Genomic DNA, 22,471 nt, shown 5'->3' with positions numbered 1-22,471 from the left:
GCCTTCTACCAATAAACAGGTCAGAACCTAAGGGAATTTTGCTCATTACATTAAAAATAAAACTTTATATATATATATATATATATATATATATATATATATACACACACACACACACACACACACACACACACACATACATACACATACATATACACACATATAACATTTTTATTGTTATTTAGTTGCTAAGTCATCTGTTTGAAACCCCATGGACTGTAGCTCACCAGGCTCCTCTGTCCATGGGATTTCCCTGGCAAGAATCCTAGACTAGGTTGCCATTTTCTTCTCCAGGGGATCGTCCCAACCAAGGGATGAAACCCACGTCTCCTGCATTGGCAGGCAGACTCTTTGCCACTGAGCTACCAGGGAGCCCCCTACATATGTAATATACATTTATATATTATATGATAATAATATAATATCATTTATATTATTATATAATATCATACTGAGAAATCAAGTGTCTGGCAAATTTTAAATTGCTATACCAGTGTCTTAAATTTAAGGGTAAAAAAAATAACAGAATTTTTTTCAGTGAAAAAAATAACTGAACCCAGATATCAGAAGTAAATGGCTTTTAACCAGTAATTAATGCAATAACCTTTGGAAGAAGTTTCACCTGCAAAATTAATTCAATATGGGTTAAATATGAGTTTTGACATTAAAAAGAATGGAAGTTCAAAGACCATTAATAACAACTAAAAGAAATGACAGTGTCTTCAGGAAGGAAGTATTTAATTAAGTGTCACAGAGGCCAACAATACATCTGATATTAATTAACTCCTTAATTAATTATATGATGAAAGGAATAGGCTTCAAGTAAATGCAATTTCCTGTTGATGGGTAATGAAGAGTGGTGACGACATTAGTAAAGATGGAAGATGGAAACTGACCTAAAGGAATGAGTTAAAGTAGTCTCATTTTACAAAGAAATATTTGCTGTTTGAAGGACAAAATTAGGCAAAGAACATAACCTAATATGCTGGAATTTGAAAGATCAGTGCAATTATTTATGAGACATGTTTATATATCGAGCTAAAAGAAAAGACATGCGATTGAATTTGTTGTCAGGTGACAAACCTGAACTAACTCAGGTTAAATCAAGGGTCTTAGCATAACTTATGTGTCGGATAAAGCTTATGTCTGTATTTAGGTATCAGCTTACTATTTAAAGATATGGTGGTGCTTGTGGCAAAGAATCTGCCTGCCAGTGCTGGAGACGCAAGAGATGTGGGTTCAATCCATGGGTCAGGAAGATATACTGGAGAAGGAAATGGCAATCCACTTCAGTATTCTTGCCTGGGAAATTCCACTGACAGAGGAGCCTAGCTGGCTGCAGTCGATGTAACCACAGAGTCAGACAAGACCGAGCGACTGAGCACACCTACTATTGAAGGCTATAAAATCTTAGGTTAGCAAAGTGCTGACTTCTATGAGTTCTTATAAAATACATGCAGCAGAAAAGGACATAGAGGCGGTGCTGGGCTCCGGTTCTACAGTGGTGCATGTGTGCATAGTGTGTAGGAGCCTGGAGGAGGATACTCCTCAGCTCTACCTGTAGGTGACCATGCACCAATGAACAGAGGTATCTGTATCTTTCCTATACTTCTGAGCACAAATTTCACCCAGTGATGAAATTTTCATTGCTACCAGCCTGGGTCAGGCCACTTTCCACTCCTACTTTCCACTCTTATCCTGAACACTATCCTCCACCAGGGCTCAGAATGATCTTTTGAAAACTAACAGAGTGTGTCAAACCCCAGTGCAATATTGTCTTCAGCCTCATGCCTCGCACAGAGCAAAGCCAGGGAGGGTGACCAGATCCCATCCTTCTGTTTTTGCTCTCCCTTCATCCTTCCTCTTGTATGCTAAGTACATTTCTCACGTTGGGGCTCTTTGCACTGCCTCTTATCACCTTCTGGAACATTCTTCTCACAGGCAGCCACACTGAGCTCCACATATGAGGTTTTGGATGAAATGCACATTCTAAATAGGACTGTTCTCATGTTCTATTTATAATTACAATACTCATCAGCACACCTAATTCCAATTCTCTATGTAAATTTCTTCATACAAAAGTGTCTGCTAATATTTTTTATTGAAATATGGTTGATTTACAATGTTATATTAATTTCAGGTGTACAGTATAGTGATTCAATATTTTTATAGATTATATTCCATTTAAAGTTATAAAATATGAGCTATGTTTCCTGTGTTGTACATCATGGTACCTCATTTATTTGTACCTCTTAAGTCTCTACTCCAATTTTGCTCCTCCCCCTTCCCTCATCCCTTTTCTAGCTGCTGATTTGTTCCCTGTAATTATAAATCTCTTTCTGTTTTGTTACATTCATTTGCTTGTTTTACTTTTTAGATTCCATGTATAAGTGAAAACACACAGTGTTTATCTTTCTCTGTCTGACTTCATTAAATGCAGTACCTTCCAGATCCATCCATGTTGTTCAAAATGGAAATATTTCATTCCTTTTTATGGTTGCATAATATTCTAATATATATATATGTATAATATTATTTATATATATATACATGTTATATACATACTATACACACACACACACACACACACACACACACACAATTTGCTTCTGTATCTTGGTTATTACAAGTAATGCCACTATGAAATTAGGGTGCAGATATCAATTAAAATTAGTGTTTTCATTTCCTTTGGCTATATACCCAGGAGTAGAATTGCTGGATCATAAGGTGATTTCATTTTTAATTTTCTGAGACCCTCTATACTATTTTCTGCAGTGACTGCACCAGTTCACTTTACCATTGTGTTGCCATATCATCCTGGTGACCACGCCAGTCGTCTCATTGTTCCTCACTGTGCACACTGCTCAACTGCTCATTGAACTCACGGTAGGCAAAGTGTGGATGGAGAAGCTGAAGGAAAACTCAAGGAGTCACAGGAACTGCACACACATTTATTTTTTTCCTTACTGGCATAGCAGCCGTAGCAGCAGACACACTATATTCTCTCTTCTCATGGTTGACCCCGTGGGCACAGCCATAATGTTGCTTGAATGCAGCCATAACTTGGTTCCAGTGCAGCTGTAATCCAGCCATAACGCAGACACAAGGGCTTTTCAGGTGGAGCTTATATATGTTTACAGAACAAAAGTGGCCCGAGGCCAACTGGGTACATCCTGAGGTGCATACGCAGGACTATAAGTGATCTCAGCTGCTATATAATCATGTATGCACAAAACATGGGATGGAAGCAAGAGGCCATGGTGCACAAGAACCTGACCATGGCCATAGTGGCTAATTTGCTCTTTCCCTACATCTGCCAATAGTGCAAAAGGGTTCCCTTCCCTCCACATCTTCACCAATACTAATTTTGCTTACACTGTATCTTGAGCACTTAAAATGACACCTTAAAATGGCACAGATACTTAATAAATATTTTTCAGTGAATAAGTAAATGCATAAGAGAAAGGATAAAAGTGTTGGATAATGCCATCCCTACACCCAAGGCCAGGAGAGGCGGCCAGGAAGACCAACCTCACGTCCAAGGAGCCGTGGCTGCACGGGCGCAGGAGAGCCAAGAGGATCTATCCCACGCTGAAGGTCAGGAAGGGTGGGGGTGAGGAGATACCCCTCGTCCAAGGTAAGGAGCAGCAGCTGCGCTTTGCTGGAGCAGCCATGAAGAGATACCCCATGCCCAAGGTAACAGAAACCCAAGTAAGATGGTAGGTGTTGCAAGAGGGCATCAGAGGGCAGACACACTGAAATTATACTCACAGAAAACTAGTCAAACTAATAACACTAGGACCACAGCCTTGTCTAACTCAATGAAACTCAGCCATGCCATGTGGGGCCACCCAAGATGGACAGGTCATGGTGGAGAGGTCTGACAGAATGTGGTCTACTGGAGAAGGGAAGGGCAAACCACTTCAGTATTCTTGCCTTGAGAACCCCATGAACAGTAGGAAAAGGCAAAATGATAGGATACTGAAAGAGGAACTCCCCAGGTCAGTAGGTGCCCAATATGCTACTGGAGATCAGTGGAGAAATAACTCCAGAAAGAATGAAGGGATGGAGCCAAAGCAAAAACAATACCCAGCTGTGGATGTGACTGGTGATAGAAGCAAGGTCCAAAGCTGTAAAGAGCAATATTGCATAGGAAGCTGAAATGTCAGGTCCATGAATCAAGGCAAATTGGAAGTAGTCAAACAAGACCTGGCAAGAGTGAATGTTGACATTCTAGGAATCAGCGAACTAAAATGGACTGGAGTGGGTGAATTTAACTCAGATGACCATTATACCTACTACTGTGGGCAGGAATCCCTCAGAAGAAATGGAGTAGCCATCATGGTCAACAAAAGAGTCCGAAATGCAGTACTTGGATGCAATCTCAAAAATGACAGAATGATCTCTGTTCATTTCCAAGGCAAACCATTCAATATCACAGTAATCCAAGTATATGCCCCAACCAGTAACACTGAAGAAGCTGAAGTTGAATGGTTCTATGAAGACATACAAGACCTTTTAGAACTAACACCCAAAAAAGATGTCATTTTAATTATAGGGGACTAGAATGCAAAAACAGGAAGTCAAGAAACACCTGGAGTAACAGGCAAATTTGCCCTTGGAAAACAGAATAAAGCAGGGCAAAGACTAATAGAGTTTTGCCAAGAAAATGCACTGGTCATAGCAAACACACTCTTCCAACAACACAAGAAGACTCTATACATGGACATCTATACATGACTCTATACATGAGAGCAGATGGTCAACACTGAAATAAGACTGATTCTATTCTTTGCAGCCAAAGATGGAGAAGCTCTATACAGTTAGCAAAAACAAGACCAGGAGCTGACTGCGGCTCAGGTCATGAACTCCTTATTGCCAAATTCAGACTTAAATTGAAGAAAGTAGGGAAAACCACTAGACCATTCAGGTATGACCTAAATCAAATCCCTTATGATTATACAGTGGAAGTGAGAAATAGATTTAAGGGCGTAGATCTGATAGATAGAGTGCCTGATGAACTATGGAATGAGGTTCATGACATTGTACAGGAGACAGGGATCAAGATCATCCCCATGGAAAAGAAATGCAAAAAAGCAAAATGGCTGTTTGAGGAGGCTTTACAAATAGCTGTGAAAAGAAGAGAAGTGAAAAGCACAGGAGAAAAGGAAAGATATAAACATCTGAATGCAGACTTCCAAAGAATAGCAAGAAGAGATAAGAAAGCCTTCTTCAGCGATCAATGCAAAGAAATAGAGGAAAACAACAGAATGGGAAAGACTAGAGATCTCTTCAAGAAAAGTAGACATACAAAGGGAACATTTCATGCAAAGATGGGCTGGATAAAGGACTGAAATGGTATGGACCTAACAGAAGCAGAAGATATTGAGAAGAGGTGGCAAGAATACACAGAAGAACTGTACAAAAAAGATCTTCACGACCCATAAATCATGATGGTGTGATCACTGACCTCAAGCCAGACACCCTGGAATGTGAAGTCAAGAGGGCCTTAGAAAGCATCACTATGAACAAAGCTAGTGGAGGTGATGGAATTCCAGTTGAGCTATTCCAAATCCTGAAAGATGATGCTGTGAAACTGCTGCACTCAGTATGCCAGCAAATTGAGAAAACTCAGCAGTGGCCACAGGACTGGAAAAGGTCAGTTTTCATTCCAATCCCAATGAAAGGCAATGCCAAAGAATGCTCAAACTACTGCACAATTGCACTCATCTCACATGCTAGTAAAGTAATGCTCAAAATTCTCCAAGCCAGGCTTCAGCAATATGTGAACCGTGAACTTCCTGATGTTCAAGCTGGTTTTAGAAAAGGCAGAGGATCCAGAGATCAAATTGCCAACATCCACTGGATCATGGAAAAAGCAAGAGAGTTCCAGAAAAACTCTCTTCTATTTCTGCTTTATTGACTATGCCAAAGTCTTTGACTGTGTGGATTACAATAAACTGTGGAAAATTCTTCAAGAGATGGGAATACCAGACCACCTGATCTGCCTCTTGAGAAATTTGTATGCAGGTCAGGAAGCAACAGTTAGAACTGGACATGGAACAACAGACTGGTTCCAAATAGGAAAAGGAGTATGTCAAGGCTGTATATTATCACCCTGCTTATTTAACTTATATGCAGAGTACATCACGAGAAACGCTGGACTGGAAGAAGCACAAGCTGGAATCAAGATTGCTGGGAGAAATATCAATAACCTCAAATATGCAGATGACACCACCCTTATAGCAGAAAGTGAAGAGGAACTAAAAAGCCTCTTGATGAAAGTGAAAGTGGAGAGTGAAAAAGTTGGCTTAAAGCTCAACATTCAGAAAACGAAGATCATGGCACCCAGTCCCATCACTTCATGGGAAATAGATGGGGAAACTGTGGAAACAGTGTCAGACTTTTTTTTTTTGGGGGGGGGGCTCCAAAGTCACTGCAGATGGTGACTGCAGCCATGAAATTAGAAGACGCTTACTCCTGGGAAGGAAAGTTATGACCAACCTAGATAGCGTATTCAAAAGCAGAGACATTACTTTGCCAACAAAGGTCCATCTAGTCAAGGCTATGGTTTTTTCTGTGGTCATGTATGGATGTGAGAGTTGGACTGTGAAGAAGCTGAGCGCTAAAGAATTGATACTTTTGAACTGTGGTGTTGGAGAAGACTTTGAGAGTCTCTTGGACTGCAAGGAGATCCAACCAGTCCATTCTCAAGGAGATCAGCCCTGGGATTTCTTTGGAAGGAATGATGCTAAAGCTGAAATTCCAGTTCTTTGGCCACCTCATGCAAAGAGTTGACTCATTGGAAAAGACTCTGATGCTGGGAGGGATTGGGGGCAGGAGGAGAAGGGGATGACAGAGGATGGGATGGCTGGATGGCATCACTGACTCGATGGACGTGAGTCTGAGTGAACTCCGGGAGTTGGTGATGGGCAGGGAGGCCTGGCGTGCTGCGACATTTGGGGTCGCAAAGAGTCAGACACAACTAAGGGACTGAACTGAACTGAAGAATGTTTCATAATAGCACATCTAATTTTACATAAGAACAAGGGAGTGAAAAATATGCATACAATCTGTTTTAATACCCAATTTGTTTAGAATATAGATTTAAAAGTGGTACATTATCTACTTGACACCTCAAAGACTGCAGCATTTGCCACATGCCACATATCAAGAAATAGAATATGGTGGTATGAAAATAATACATGGGCTTATTGAGACTCTGCTCTGCCCAGGGCATTGGGTCTTTGGCTCAGTTCATGAATGGGACATTTTACATGGATGGTTTGGGGAGACAAATAGAGGCCTGGGGTCACTTTTGTAGCTTAGACAGAAGACTACAAACCCTAAGACACGTAGGTGAATGACCTTGATTGATGACTACAGCTTTGCCCAAAGACAAGTGATTGCTTTTTAAATTCAGATACCATATTCAAACAAAAGTATGTAAATGATGAGCCTCAGGCCTTGGAAAACAAGCCTTAGAGTTAGAGGCATCTGCAGAGACCGAGGTCAGATGGAACTTAGTTAAAGTACGCCTGTGTGTGACGTGCACAGATGCTAGGTTTGCAGACATCCCAGCAGGTAATACCAGGGTAGGACTTGGGTCTCTGTGAGCTGACAACTGAGCAGGGTCAGGACTTGAGACAGCTGGGTCTTATGGATGGAGAGACCTCAGAATTCAACCTACTAAATTTCTCACATGGAGACAGCCTTTCCTAGCTAGGCTTGTCACAGGTGACGGCTATGTTGCAGACAAAGGGTGGGTATTGCCTTCCAGCAGCTTCATCCACATTATACAGAAGACTATCCTGCTTTAAAACTTCAAGGCACCGAGTAGTGTTTTTTGTGCACTTATTACTGCTCAGCCTGGGTAAGCAGCTGTAGAACCACCAACTCAAACTTCATCCATCAAAGAGAAAATACAAGGGACTAATGTGGGATCTCTGTGACTTGTCCATGGGCCCAGATGACACCCTCCACATGGACCACATGGTATCCAGTAGTTCTGGATTGCTTAATCACAAGTGGGGATTGGGAAAAACAGTCCTTAGTAGGCAGATAGCCTGAAAGTGAAAGTCGTTCAGTCGTGTCTGACTCTTTGTGTGCTCATGGACTATACAGTCCATGGAATTCTCCAGGCCAGAATACTGGAGTGAGTAGACTTTCGCTTCTCTGAGGGATTTTCCCAACCCAGAGATCGAACCCAGGTCTCCTACATGGAAGGCAGGTTCTTTACCAGCTGAGCAGCCTAGCCCTAGGCTATTCTGTAGCAATCTCTTAGATCTATGGAAAGAGTTCCACAACACAACACTCTTGTCCCAAAGGAAGTCTTCATGCTTTGTTAATAATTCAGAACTTGAATGCCAGAAAAACATACCTTGAAGTAGATATGGAAATTAACTGGTCTTCAATATATTAGAGAAAGAGGCAATTCAAACAAAATCTGCTACCACTTTTCATATTTATCAATATTCAAATAAAACATCTAGACCAACGTGTCTGCTATAGAAGGGAGATGGCAGATAAGCTTGTCCTCCTCCCAGGGAGGGTATTCTAAAACTATCATTAACCACTTGCTGAGGCTTTGTTGTATTCTACTTAGATTCCTGCCACTGAGTATCAAACAGTACTATTGGGTGAGGAAGTACTAGAAGGTGTTATATTGAATCTATTGGATTTGAAACATAATACAATTCAATCTTACTCTGGTAATTATGAATGAATATATTCTTCCATAAAATGTGGACTGCTTATTCTGTTCCCTTGATCTTGAGTAGCCTCACCCTGCAACAGCTTCGAGCAAAGCTTGGGTTCCCAGCCAGAGATTCAGGCCAGGTCACAGCAGTGAAAGTACCAGATCCTAGCCACTAGACCAGTGGTCAGTGACAAGGGCCCTGGCCCTTTGGCTTTGTAGAAAAGAATTCCCCCAAATATGGAAAGTAGTAAAACTAGTAACATGTTTATTAAGAGGAAAAAATGGGTACAGTAGGTATGGATAGAGATGTGGGCAGACATAGAGTTGCGGAGTCACACCCTCATGATGGTCTGAATCACTTTTATGGGACATTTCTTCCAGGTTTCCTTTGGCCAACCATTTTGATTTGTCTGGTTCACAGTTTATATTTTGTATATCTTGGGATCCTCCCACGTGTGCACATGTGTCTCTTAGCCTAGGTGGAGTCTACTGAAAGGCTTCTGGGTAGACCATCCCTTGGTTTCAGTCACCCTTTGACCTCCATTGAGCCTTTTTGCGCATGTGTGGTCAGGGAGGTCTCCTGACTTCTACAATGAGAAATATGTGATCTGAGTAGGGCCCAGCCTCCTCCATTAATTGTCCTGCTATTCTCATTTTGAAATTTCAGTCCACAGGGAGTAAATCTCCAATTACTTTACCTAGGGTGGGAGTAGGAGGCATCTACTTCCTGCCTCAACCTCAAATCTTGCCTGCTGACAGAGTTACCACTATGTAGGGTTGAGAGTCCATGGCAGGCGCTGGCCTGGCTCCTGTCTGCAACACTCATGACCCAGCTCCGCCTGCTCCTCCTCTTCTGACAGCTGCTGGGCACTCCCTAGAGGCACAGGATAGGCGTAAGTGAGGGTAAACCAACAGGAGCAGGTACCTGGAGTCAAAACTCCCTCCTTGTGCAGCCAGACTTGCTGGGGATGGCTCTTTCTATATGTTTTTAACAATTTTTATATGGTGTGCAGTTATGAAATTCCCATGGTGCAGCCTATTGTTTCAAGTCACACCTATTTTATTTTGAATCATTTGGTCCTAAAATGTTTTGGTGTTCCATGATCAGTCTCTACTATGCCCCAAGTAGCAAAGTAAAAGCTGCTTTTTAGTGAGAGAAGATCTATCAGCATAGGAAGCCAAAGCCTTACTCCAAATTCCTGTGTCTGCACTTTCTTTCTCTTTCTGGCATTTTTTGGAGACACTCTCTCCACCCCCAACAGTACTTTGTCTTGACACCGCTAATCCCCTCAATGCTGTTGGGTCCTCAGGCCCACATCAAGTGTCAGGGCATTTTCCAACCCCCTGGACTTGCTGGGGTGCCCTTTCATGCCTATGCTCCTCTCCAGTCAATACTGCCAGGCAAAAGGCTTACAAGGTAAAATGAGTCAGAACAGCACAACCCAAAGCCCACCAAGTGCTGTGCATCTTTATATTTTGCAGAGCATCCCTGGTGAAGTGACCTGCCTCTCGTTTGATTAGAATCAGTATCCTAACACAGTAACTCTACAAACTTTGCCAACATGGCAGATTCTAAACTTTCATAGGTCTTAGTTCCCACCTCTTAAGAAAATATCTGAGTACTTTACTACTTCCTATTCATTGGATCAATATTATCAATGTAATGAACCAGCAGGAAATTATATAGGATGTCAAGCTGATCAAAATCCCTCTGGCCCATAGTTGGGAAAGAGCAAAAGAGAGTGTTGAAACAAGACAATAAAGCTGTTCTGCTGCCAATGCAATTCAAATTGCCTCTGAATTCCTTTCCTGTTAAGAATTTCCAGGTCTTCAGCCATGCCAAGCTTCAGAGGCTAAGTTGATTTTCTCCAGGAAATCAGTCCAGAAGCACAGCCTCTATGTGTATCATCTCAGATGTAGTCTGATAATCCAGACATGCCTTGTCACATCAGGTAAATGGGGATGCGGTAGAATTTGTCTCTAATGTAACAATAATTCTTGGAAGTTCCTCAAGGCTGTAGCCATGTTCTGGGTTCATATTTTGATGTGCAAAGGTTCATTCTAGAGACTTCCATTTGACTCTTCTTACCACAATAACCTTTACTCCATGGAACTGACAAAATAAACACACTATGAATCCATGTTACAACTGGGACCCATTCTTAGGAGAGGCCAAGGCTCTACTCTGAGAAGTGAACCGATATTTACCTGAAGATATCTGGAAGTCAGAATAAGTTTATGTGAAGTAGAATTTTAATAGCTTTAAAATTATTTTTATTTTAAGAGATAGCTGTACGATTTTGCCATTGCCTCAGATCTAGGATTGCCAGATGAAATACAGGATGCCCAGTTAATTTCAATTTCAGATTAACAAATGTTTTCAGTTAAATTTTGCATGAAACATATCTTATTTAAAAGCCTGTTGTTTATCTGAAATTCAAATTTTACTTTTCCCCTATACCTGATAACTCCTCACAAACCTCTGTTGTTTAAAACTAAGAATGGTACAAATGAACTTATATACAAGATATAGAGTCACAGATGTAGAAAGCAAATTTATGGTTATCAGAAGGGAATGGAGGAGGGAGGAGGGAAGATTGGGATTGACATATACAGATGACTATAGATAAAATAGATAACTAAAAAGGACTTACCGTATAGCACAGGGAACTCTAATCAATACTCTGCAATGCCTATATGGAAAAAAAAAGTGTGGATATATGTAAATGTATAACTGATTCACTTTGCTGTACACCTGATTGTTGGAAACCAACTATACTCCAATAGATATTAAAAAAAAATGATTACCATTGTGGATTATTTTGTTAACTTTTACCACTTGTCTCCAATGGTTCAGTGTGGACACTGGGTCTTTACCATCCTGGGCTCCTAATACGTCCACCCATGATCACGGAATCAAATCCCTTTTAAGAATCTGGAGTTCTTTCTGTCTGAGGCCTCCTTGACACAGTGTGTGAGTCTGTGCTGATGTGTATGCTTCGTGTTCCTTATATGTACTGTTGCCCTAAAGCAAAGAAGTGAAAAGTGAAAGTTTTAGTCATTCAGTCGTGTCCAACTCTCTGCAACCCAATGGGCTATAGCCCAACTTCATGGACCGTAGTCTACCAGGCTCCTCTGTCCATGGAATTCTCCAGGCAAGAATACTGGAGTGAGTTGCCATTACCTTCTCCAGGAGAACTTCATCACCCAGGGATCAAACAAGGTCTCCTGCATTGCAGGCAGATTCTTCACCTTCTGAGCCACCAGGGTAGCAAAGAAAGTAACAGTAACTCTTCCAGGAAAAAAAAAAAAAAAGTTAATTTGCGATCAGCAAAGAAGAGCAGTTCAGAGTCTGTAACTACAGTGCACCACACTGCAAGGAGAGGAGGACTCTTTTGTACGGGTAACAGGGAGGTGGGAGGGCTGGGGTAAACGGAGGCCACTGGAGGAGCGGAGAGTTGCAGTGCAGGGGCTGTTTAATTGTCCCTCAGTGGCCAAGCTCTTGCCAGGAAAGGGGCCTCACTTCTTTCTGCTGGGCTCTGCTGTCATTTTAGGGCATGAAAGCTGCCCCCTCTGGCCTCCTGTCTCTATTTTAATTGAAGTTCCTGGTTATTAATTTACACATGTGCCTACCTAGAATTTCTCATGAGCTCACATAGTGTGAGGCCACTGTTCGCCATGGAGGCTGGGAGCCCAGATCTAAATATTCCCCTTTTCAGATCTTGCGTGAAGAACTTCTTTATCCCAGTGAGATGGAGCCTCAGTTCATGATGGTGATGGTCCTGTCATGCATATCTGTGTAACTGTCCCTCCTTTCAAGCTTCCTTCTCCCTTCTCCCCGCCTCTTGCTTCTGGCAGTGATCCCCTCAGTGAACTGTCTGCACCAGAGCCCTGATCTCAGGTTCTGCTTTTTGAGTAAAGAGAAATTCCTAGTGAAAAAATCTTACAATCAGTTCCTGGGCTTGTTCCTCTGCTACATCCACCTGTGACTTCATCAAAGCTACCTTGGAGATGAGGGACTTCTAAGTTGTCAGGAGAGCCTTTGGGTGTTACTCAGGCAGCTTCATGTGCATGCTCTGAATTTTGCATTTACTCTATGTATGTTGTCTTTGTCTCCTCAGTAATTAAATATCACAGCTATTTGAGGTCCTGTCAACTTGACCTCCACTTGCCCTTCATCCCATGCTACTACAGTGATAATTAGAATGAAATATGGTCATTATCTGGCATGAATCAGCCACTTCCGATCCTTCCACACAGAGAGATATTATATACAACTGCGCCATGTATTCCTCTTATTATACATGTGTGTATAATACATGATTGATCCAATCTCAGAATTTTATTTCAAGTGTTATAACTTGGGAAAGGAGTACATCAAGGCTGTATGTTGTTATCCTGATTATTCAACTTATATGCAGAGTACATCATGCAAAATGTTGGGCTGGATGAAGCAGACTGGAAGCAAGACTGCTGGGAGAAATATCAAAAACCTCAGATATGCAGATGACACCATCTTAATGGCAGAAAGCAAAGAAAAATTAAAGAGCCTCTTGATGAAGATGAAAGAGGAGAGTGAAAAAGCTGGCTTAAAATTCAACATTCAAAAAAGAAGACCATGGCATCCAGTCTTATCACTTCATGGCAAATAGATGAGGAAACAATGGAAGCAGTAACAGACTTTATTTTCTTGGGCTCCAAAATCACTGGGGATGGTGACTGCAGTGAAATTAAAAGAAATTAAAATTAAATTAAGAGACTCTTGCTCCTTGGAAGAAAAGCTATGACAAACCTAGACAGCATATTAAAAAGCAGAGACATTACTTTGCTGTCAAAAGTCTGTATAGTCAAAGCTATGGTTTTTCCAATAGTCATATACGAATGTGAAAGTTGGACGATAAAAAAGGTTGAGCACCAAAGAATTGATGCTATTGGGCCATGGTGCTGGAAAATACTCTTGAGAGTCCCTTTGGACTGCAAAGAGATCAAGCCAGTCAATCCTAAAGGAAATCAACCCTGAATATTCATTGGAAGGACTGATGCTGAAGCTCCAATGTTTTGACCACCTGATGCAAAGAGCCAACTCATTGGAAAAGACCCTGATGCTGGGAAAGACTGAAGGCAGGAGGAACAGGGGATGACAGAGGATGAGATAGTTGAGTGGCATCACTGACTCAATGGACATGAGTTTGATCAAACTCCAAGAAATAGTGAAAGACAGAGAAGTCTGGTGTGCTGCAGTCCATGGGGCTGCAAAGATTTGGACAAGACTGAGTGACTCAACTGAACTGAATTTTTCAATGTATTTACATCTTGGATAGAAAAATGAATTCTATGAATAATAATAATAGTAATCATCATAAGATATTGGCCATTCAGTTACATTAAGTATTATAAAAATTATTTATTTAATTGTTCGACAGCTATACGTGTTTGCATTCTTCCCTTTTGACTGATGATAACGTGAAACTTGAGGTGCAGTGCTGACTTCCCCTGGATATTAACTAGAACTCATCACTTTCTAATTCTAAAGCCATGTCTTTTCTATGACACAGCACTGCCTCAACTTAGAACACAAAAGCAAATGTTACAGCAAGGAAATTAAATAAAGAGTGCTTAGAAATTACATCATTTACTGAGACTTCTAAATTGAATCATGTAATTCTACAATGCTCCTTTAAATAAAAATGTACAAGAAATATGACCTATATTTTACATGGAGATGATAGTAGTAACATGCTGATGAGCTGTGGGTTTAAGACAGAATTGGGTCTATGTTGATGCTGCATCCACATTAAATTTAAATTCCAATGGAAAACTCTTGATCCATTTATTATCTTCAGACACAGTTTTTTAGAAGGAAAATACTGATTGACATTCCAGGGAAGCATGAAACCTGAAGTGACATGCTGAACTCAGTGCAAAATGACAAAACAGGAAAATGATTTTACCTGGGAGCCTAATATTTTTTACATAAATTTCTCTCCAACTCATACTTCTTTCATTTGAGGTCTATAAAGCATCGCAATTTTCCTGAAGTAAAGTAATTTCATGGGACCAGTACACATCCTTAATAGATTTCTAGTCATTTTCTTTAAACTGATTTCCCTGTTCATCTGAATGTTTTGGCCAAGTCCCCAAGGGGTGAATGGCAGGGTCTGGATGGTAACACCATGAGACAATCAAAGGACACACGTCTTTGGAAGGAGGCTGAGGGAGCAAGGGGGGAAAGAGCCAAGTTCCGTTCTGCAGAGCACTGGGTTGCTTTCATCCCAAATTATATTCAGGCCCCTGCTTCAGAGACCTCTGGATGCTGAGGTCTTTCATAAAAACACCCAATTTGTTCTTTTGCCCTCATAGCTTCCATGAAAGAAAGCAGAACCAGGCATATATGTCAGTCTCCTCGGAGAGATGGGTGTGGAACCACGATGGAGAGTAGGGTGGTGTCTGAGCTCCTCAAACCATCTCCTCAGCGCCCATATGGAGTCCTGAGCTTGCTTTTTCAAATACCTAAAATATGACACACATTGGATGAGAGGAACTGTGAGGAAGGTGAATGCATGAACTCTTTCGTGTCATTTTCATCCCCCTCCACCCCTCCAGAACAAAATAAATGTGAGCATGAGTCTTTATTTGGTGAACAGTGAGAGTTCTTTAATTTTTAATATGTAATTTAATGCCTTGTTAGGATCCAAAAATATCATTTAGTTGATGAGACCTAGAATTCAAACTGCCTTACAAAAACAAATCATAAATCACAGAATAGCAAGACAGGGAAATTGATTAATCAATCTGTTGTTGAAAACAGCAAACAAGCTCCCTCAAATAGAGTCCCTAAAGTTACAATGAAAAAAAAGTGTGACTCATGCATTACATTCACTCACCCGCCTCTAAGAAAGGAGAGGAGTGACTGGTTTCTTGACAAATGAAGAGAGTTGAGAAGACAATGGAAGTGAAATCCAAGGGCCCTTCAAAGGATGGGTTTTATGATTTTCTGGGCAATCTAAATGCTGGGCATGACCAGGGAAACCTTTCTCAATGGAGTGAGGAGAAGGTCTAAGATCTCTAACTCCATTGTTCATGGGCTTCCCAGGTGGCGCTAGTGGTAAAGAAACCTGTGGGCCAGTGCAGGAAATGTAAGAGACACAGGTTCAATCCTTGGGTGAGGAAGATGCCCTGAAGGAGGAAATGGCAACCCACTCTTTTATTCTTGCAGAGAATCCCATGGACAGAGAAGCCTTGTGGGCTACAGACCACAGCATCGCAAGCAGCTGGACATGATTGCTTATATTTTGGCTACCAAGGTGAGTGTAGCAGAAAAGGATTTACCAGGCGTACTCCTTTCCTCTTCCAGGTGAGGTACTCATTGTTTGTCCTAATGCCCATTGTTTGATTTCTTGTCATTATGACTTGATCTTATTTCTTATTTCCCAAGTGTGATGTGAACCATTCAAAATATCTTATTGTAAGTCTTCTTTGATTTTAATATCAACATGGAGAAAAAAGTAGAGGCCACATTTTAAAGCTGTGTAACATTTTCTGGAAGCAGATTCTGTAGGAATTCATCATTGTCATCTGTCCAGTTACTGTCAGGACTTAGGAGCTTGGGGTTTTACAACCCAAGATGATTGTTTTTCTGGATCCAGTTGCTTGCAGCTATGTACTAAAATACTGGCATTTTAGGATAAATAAAGCAAGCCCAGAACATTAGTAATATTGATAAAAATAACTCAACAATAGGGTCTATCTTTTTAAAAAGTCCTGCTGCTTTAACAATATTGTACTTTAAATGGACACCCATCAAGCTTTGCTATTGTTGCTAGTAATCTACAGTGGTTCTCCACTAACAGCCTCACACCAAGCCCCTGCCCTCCCCACCCTGCCTTTAACTATAGAAGATGGATTCCCAGGAGGCACCCCATGAATCCTCTCTATGTAAGCTGTCACATGTTGTTAAAATAATGCTGCATTTAATCAAGTGAAAGTGACGCCAGCAAGTTAGAGGGTCACAACCTTCATTCATAAGACAGAATCGCATAGGAAGAGAGGCTTCTCAGCAACATGTCAAGACTCATGGCATCAAAGCGTAGTTGTGAGGAAGGAAGAACTTAAGATGCAGGGATCTGGAGGAAGCCGGGGAGAGGCAGCTGGGGTGATGCTTCCATTATAAATGGTGTCTATTGTGCCCTTGCCCACAGCCTCACCTTTTGTCTGGGGAAGACAAGTCGTAAACCAGGTTGTGAGTTACACTGATTTTTATTCCTTTGCACGTGTCCCTTCTGGAGGAAGGTCTCTGCACTATTCATTATGCATCCTGGGCTTGTTCCTTCTCATTATATCGTTTCTGTCAGATTTACTGCCATTTAGCTTGCCAGCCCTGGATCCTGTTATTAAAGCGCAAAAGAAATGAGAATGATTCCTTCCATACCCTTAACTCAAGGTCTCGGAGCGTTTGTTTAGGCTACAGTATGTAATCAGCCAAATATTCTCTCCGGAAACTGAGAAATGACTTGAATTTTAACCCATTTGTCAAGCGTCGTGGATTTTTAAAAGGCTATATTTAGTGTGCAAGCCCTCTGGCCTTCTCAACAGAATATGACAGTGGAGAGAAGCAAATGTGATATAGCAAACCCTGGGGGAGTGCCAGAAAGTGTCCAGAAGTTTCTTCAATGTGGAAGGAAACAATTTAGGGTTTGGAGTTAATTTAATGTCATTAAGGGGCATTGCAGCTGTTGAGATGCATTTAAGACGAGTCTCTGATGGGGTGAAATGCCACACTGCTGTGTTTCTCCCCCTCGCCTGCCAGAGAGCATTGCCCTCAAGAGAACACTCACCCTACAGAGAGCAGATGGGATTCAGGTAACTGACATCTCCTGAAGGTCAAGGGCAGCATCATCCAAAGCACATCCTTGATGATGGTACCCAGTTCCTGCTTCACCATTTCTTGCCCAGATGAGAATAGTCACTTCCTTTCTTTCCATGTTTTCTCTTCTAGCAAAAGTCCCTAGATTTCCCTTCTTCCATTGTAATGACTTGCAGTTCCTCACCACCTTGAGAAGAGTAAATATGTTTCCTGGCTCAACATTTTAGAGGTTGCAATTAATTTAGCACATGCTTTTTATTTAACTCTTGAAATGATCTTGAAAGATAATAGATAAGTTATTGTACTTTCCCACGTGAAACACTCACGTTCAGGGATACAAGGTGGCGCCAGGGGTAAAGAACCTGCCTGCCAGTGCAGGAGGCAAGAGAGATGCAAGTTCCATCCCTGGGTCAGGAAGATTCCTCTGGAGAAGGGAATGCAACCACTCCAGTATTCTTGCCTGGAGATTCCCATGAAGAGAGGAGCCGGCAGGTTATAGTCCATGAGCTTTCAAAGAATTGGACATGACGGAAATGAGTTAGCACATATTTTTTTATTTGACTCTGGACATATAGTTGATAAATAATATACACTTTTTAAATGGTATGCATGTTTTAAGATTTTAGGTGAAATAGTAAAATGTATTATGTATAAATATATATATACACACACACACATTTAGCATATATGTGTATGTCAATATATACATACACATTGTTGATAAATAATAAATAAAATTTGTTGAGTGTGTGTGTGTGTATCTACTAATAGAGTGTATAAATATGTGTATATAGGCTTTCCAGGTGGTGCTAGTGGTAAATAACTCCCCTGCCAATGCAGGAGACATGTAAGATGTGGGTTCAATCCCTGGGTCAAGAAGACCCCTGGAGGAGCGTGTGGCAACCCACTCCAGTATTCTTGCCTAGAGAATCCTACGGACAGAGGAGCCTGGGACACTATTATAGTCCATAGGGTCACAAAGAGTCAGACATGACTGAAGCAACTTGGCATGCATGCATGTGTGTGTATATATACTAATTGACACTATTTAGATTTGTGGGTGTGAAAGTAAAACATCTCTAACAACATTGGGCATTTGTCAATTTACAGGACTGTTTTGGAGAGTCAACTTCCACTCTTTTTATTCAGTTTACTGGAGTATAATTGCTTTAAAATGTTGTATTAGTTTCTGTTGTACAACAAAGTGCATCAGCTCTGTGTATACACATACCCGCTGCCTCTTGGACCTCCCTCCTTACCCCCCTATCCTACCTCTCTAGATTATCACCGAGCACAGAGCTGAGCTCCCTGTGCTATGCAGAAGCTTCCCACTAGCTGTTTTATACACGGCAGTGTACATGCAATGGTGCTGATGAAACTACTTGTGGGGCAGAATAGAGGTGCAGACGTGGAGAACGGACAGTGGACAGAGAGTGAGGAGAGGAGGGTGGGATGTATTGAGAAACCTGCATTGACATATATATTTTTTTTTTTTTTTAAAGGATGGGCTAAATATACAGCCTCCTTTAAAAGCACTTCTAAATTCTCTAAAAGTCAGGTGTGTTCCCAAATAACTGTTAGTAAGTGAATCTCTTGAGCCTGAATCCAGGCAATGACAAAGGGTGATATCTTATCAATGATTTTTATGGTCTCCAGTTCTGAAGTATTTTTTTAATGTCCATGTTCAGACCCCATCATAAATATATCTCCTAGAATTTCTTGTAAGTATGAACAAAAGCACACTTTACCCAAGGATGCAATTCAGAAGGAAGACACCTGACAGGTCTCCCTTTAAAGGGACCTTCCTTTTACGTCATTTAATGTTAAACCATCTGGAAAATGTTGTGTCCACCCCTCACTCAGAGAGTGCAGAAATGGCTAGAGGCTGAACCCCTTTGATTGGCCAATACAGACAAGGAGGAGGCAGGAGGGACTCAGATTTCCACCAGAAATCTCTATCATGGGAAAGGTGGTTCAAGCCTCACACAAATGAAAGTCAGTCTGTGTTTTCATTTATTTCAGCCTGATGGGTTTTCATAAGCCTGGGGTGTCTCAGGCTTTGGGATCCAGTGATGCTGTCCACATGCCTCTTTCCATCTTATCCCCAGTGAACTCTCCCCCTGGGCCATGCCAGGAAGAGAAGTCTCAGGCTACACATCCACCAGGGCTTTCCCCATAGCCTAGGAGGATAGTCATCTGTAGTATTTGCTAAAGCGCTTCTCTACTAGTCATTTCATGGATAATGACAATCACTGAAGGCACTGGGAACTGCCCACGCCCTTGCCCCCTGCAGTCCTGGCCAGCTCTGTCCTGATGAGCCCCAGCTGGGCACTGCAGGGTGGGTGCCTGTGTGACTGCTAGCCTGCTGGCCCATTCTCCTGTCAGCAGGCTAGCCTGACAAGGCTCCTGTTAGGTGGCCCTGACATGGGCTAATCTTTTCCTAAGGGCAGAACTAATCTGGACATGTGAACAGGATAAGACCCATCCCTTGCAGCATTATCCCAGGGGCCAATGGTCAGCATATTGTCATGTGCTCCCTGATGGCCCTTCCTCTATTCCCCTGGCATGGCTGAGATTTCTTCCTTGCCTTCCACGCTGTGAGAGACCATTTAAATGAGCCATACATGATGTCCAGGCTTTTAAAACAAAAGCACAGTTAGTACTAGCAGAGACGGGGGAAAAAAAGTCTTTCTCCTGTCTTCTGCAAGCTATTGACTCCAAAGGAGTGACTTTGCATAGAGCAGGTCTCCTGGGCTTGAATCTGATGCAGAAAGAGTGATAGAAAATAATGTACTTTTCTCTGCTTGTTGGTTCTGCTTGCCTATGGGGAGCCTTGTGGCTATTTGCCTAACGTGATATTCATCAGCAATAGAGATTTGTGAATATTTTACATTTTGTGGAGATCACACATATCTCATGATCTCTGCTAAGCTGATGCTTCCATTTAAGAAATGCCTAAAATACATCACGTAAATTCTATTCAAATAGAATACATCAATCAAGCAAAACAGATGAAACAGCTGCTTTTATGTAGCACATTACTCTTGTGGAAGACAGAGAAAACCAGCAGATAAATAAGTAAAAACATATATGCATACATGTATGCATTTATATTTATATGCATACATGCAAATAAATATACATGTAAATATATACTTATATGTAATATATGTACTATATATACATATTTCATATATATATATACATATATATATATACACATACATACATACAGTTAATTGTATGATGTAAAGGGTTGAATAGAAAAATAAACCTGATAGAAAAAGAGGAAGGTGAGGAGGTAAAATTTCACCAATAAAGCCTCTTTTATGGAAAGACTTGGAGGAGGAAAGGGAAGTGTTCCTGCCAGAGATGACATGAGAGTGAGTGCAGGGCTCTGAGATAGTGCTTGTAAGAGAAGAAAGACTGACTTGGCTGCACTTCAGCAAGGCACCAAATGGGGATGGGCTAGATCATGAGGTCTTACAGTTGTTGCTGCTGCTGCTGCTGCTAAGTCACTTCAGTCGTGTCTGACTCTGTGTGACCTCATAGATGGCAGTCTACCAGGCTGCCCCATCCCTGGGATTCTCCAGGCAAGAACACTGGAGTGGGTTGCCATTTCCTTCTCCAATGCATGAAAGTGAAAAGTGAAAGGGAAGTCGCTCAGTCATGTCCGACTCTTCGTGACCCCATGGACTGCAGCTTGTTGGGCTTGGGTAATTACCTGAGGATGATAGGAAGCCAAGGAGGAGTGTAGTCTGCAAACTGATGTAATACCAATTACTTTAAAAGGATTACACTTACTGCCAATTGAAAATAGACTATAAAGTTCAGAGATAAACTCAGAGACTATTCAGTCATTGACACCAATAATCTGGGTAAAGGATGATGGTGACTTGTGTTAGGTGGCAGCAATGGTGGTGATAAATGGTTAGCTTCTGGGTATATTTTGAAGGTAGAATAAAAGGAGTTTTATTAATGGGAATGAATGTATTATGTGAGAGACAGAACTAAAGGTGGTTCCGTTGGAAAAAACTCCAGGATTGGAATCTGGCATGGCTATCAAGTGAGACAGAGGAAGGAAGGGGATTCGGGGTAGAGTTGGGGTGAGGGGAAGAGCAGGAGTTTAGTTCAGAGCATGTTGAGTTCAAGGTATTTGTCACCATCTGGACTATCAAGGAAGAAGGTGGGTTCAAGTGCAAGATCGGTGCTCAAACAGGTGCACAGTGTCATCAGACATAGAAGATGCACATAGAGCCTAAGCACGCAGTCCGAGGATTGGACTCTTGGGTGTTCCAACTCTGAGATCCTGAGAGATGTGCAGATGCAGACAAGAAATTGAAAACTAACATCCTATGAGCTAGAAAGAAAAGCAGCAGAGTGGAGTATCTTGGAAAGTAGGAGGGATATTTTCAGAAGGATCGAGTGATCAGCTGTGATAGCCAGTGGAGGGAGGTGAGGACCTGTAACTGAGTTTGACAATGTGGAGGTCACCAGGGATATTGCCAAGAGCACCCTTTAGTTTGATTTTCTAATTGATAATTCTAAAAACAGAAAACTAAGCTAAATCAAATAAAAATAAAACAGAAACAAAAAAGCCAAAAGTAATGTATACAATGGAGTATACACGAAAAACCAAAGTTATTACAGCTTTATAGTTGATAACAAAGGAGTTAGCTAACAGAACTGCATTCAGGAAAGTTTTCCACCTGTCCAGGTTAGTGCTCTTATCACTCTGTGTGGCTCCTTGATTCTTTCCTGGTGGTAGGTTCAGTTTTCCTAATCTCATCAAAGGCCAATTCTCACTCCATTCAAAGACTGTAATTTATTGGAATGTGTTTTTAAAGTTATATTTGGCAAAACTAATACAATATTGTAAAGTTTAAAAATAAAATAAAATTAAAAAAAAA

Source organism: Bos indicus, chromosome 4 (assembly GCF_029378745.1).
Source record: "Bos indicus isolate NIAB-ARS_2022 breed Sahiwal x Tharparkar chromosome 4, NIAB-ARS_B.indTharparkar_mat_pri_1.0, whole genome shotgun sequence".
Lineage (NCBI taxonomy): Eukaryota > Metazoa > Chordata > Mammalia > Artiodactyla > Bovidae > Bos > Bos indicus.
Note: the sequence above shows the minus strand (reverse complement) of the source record.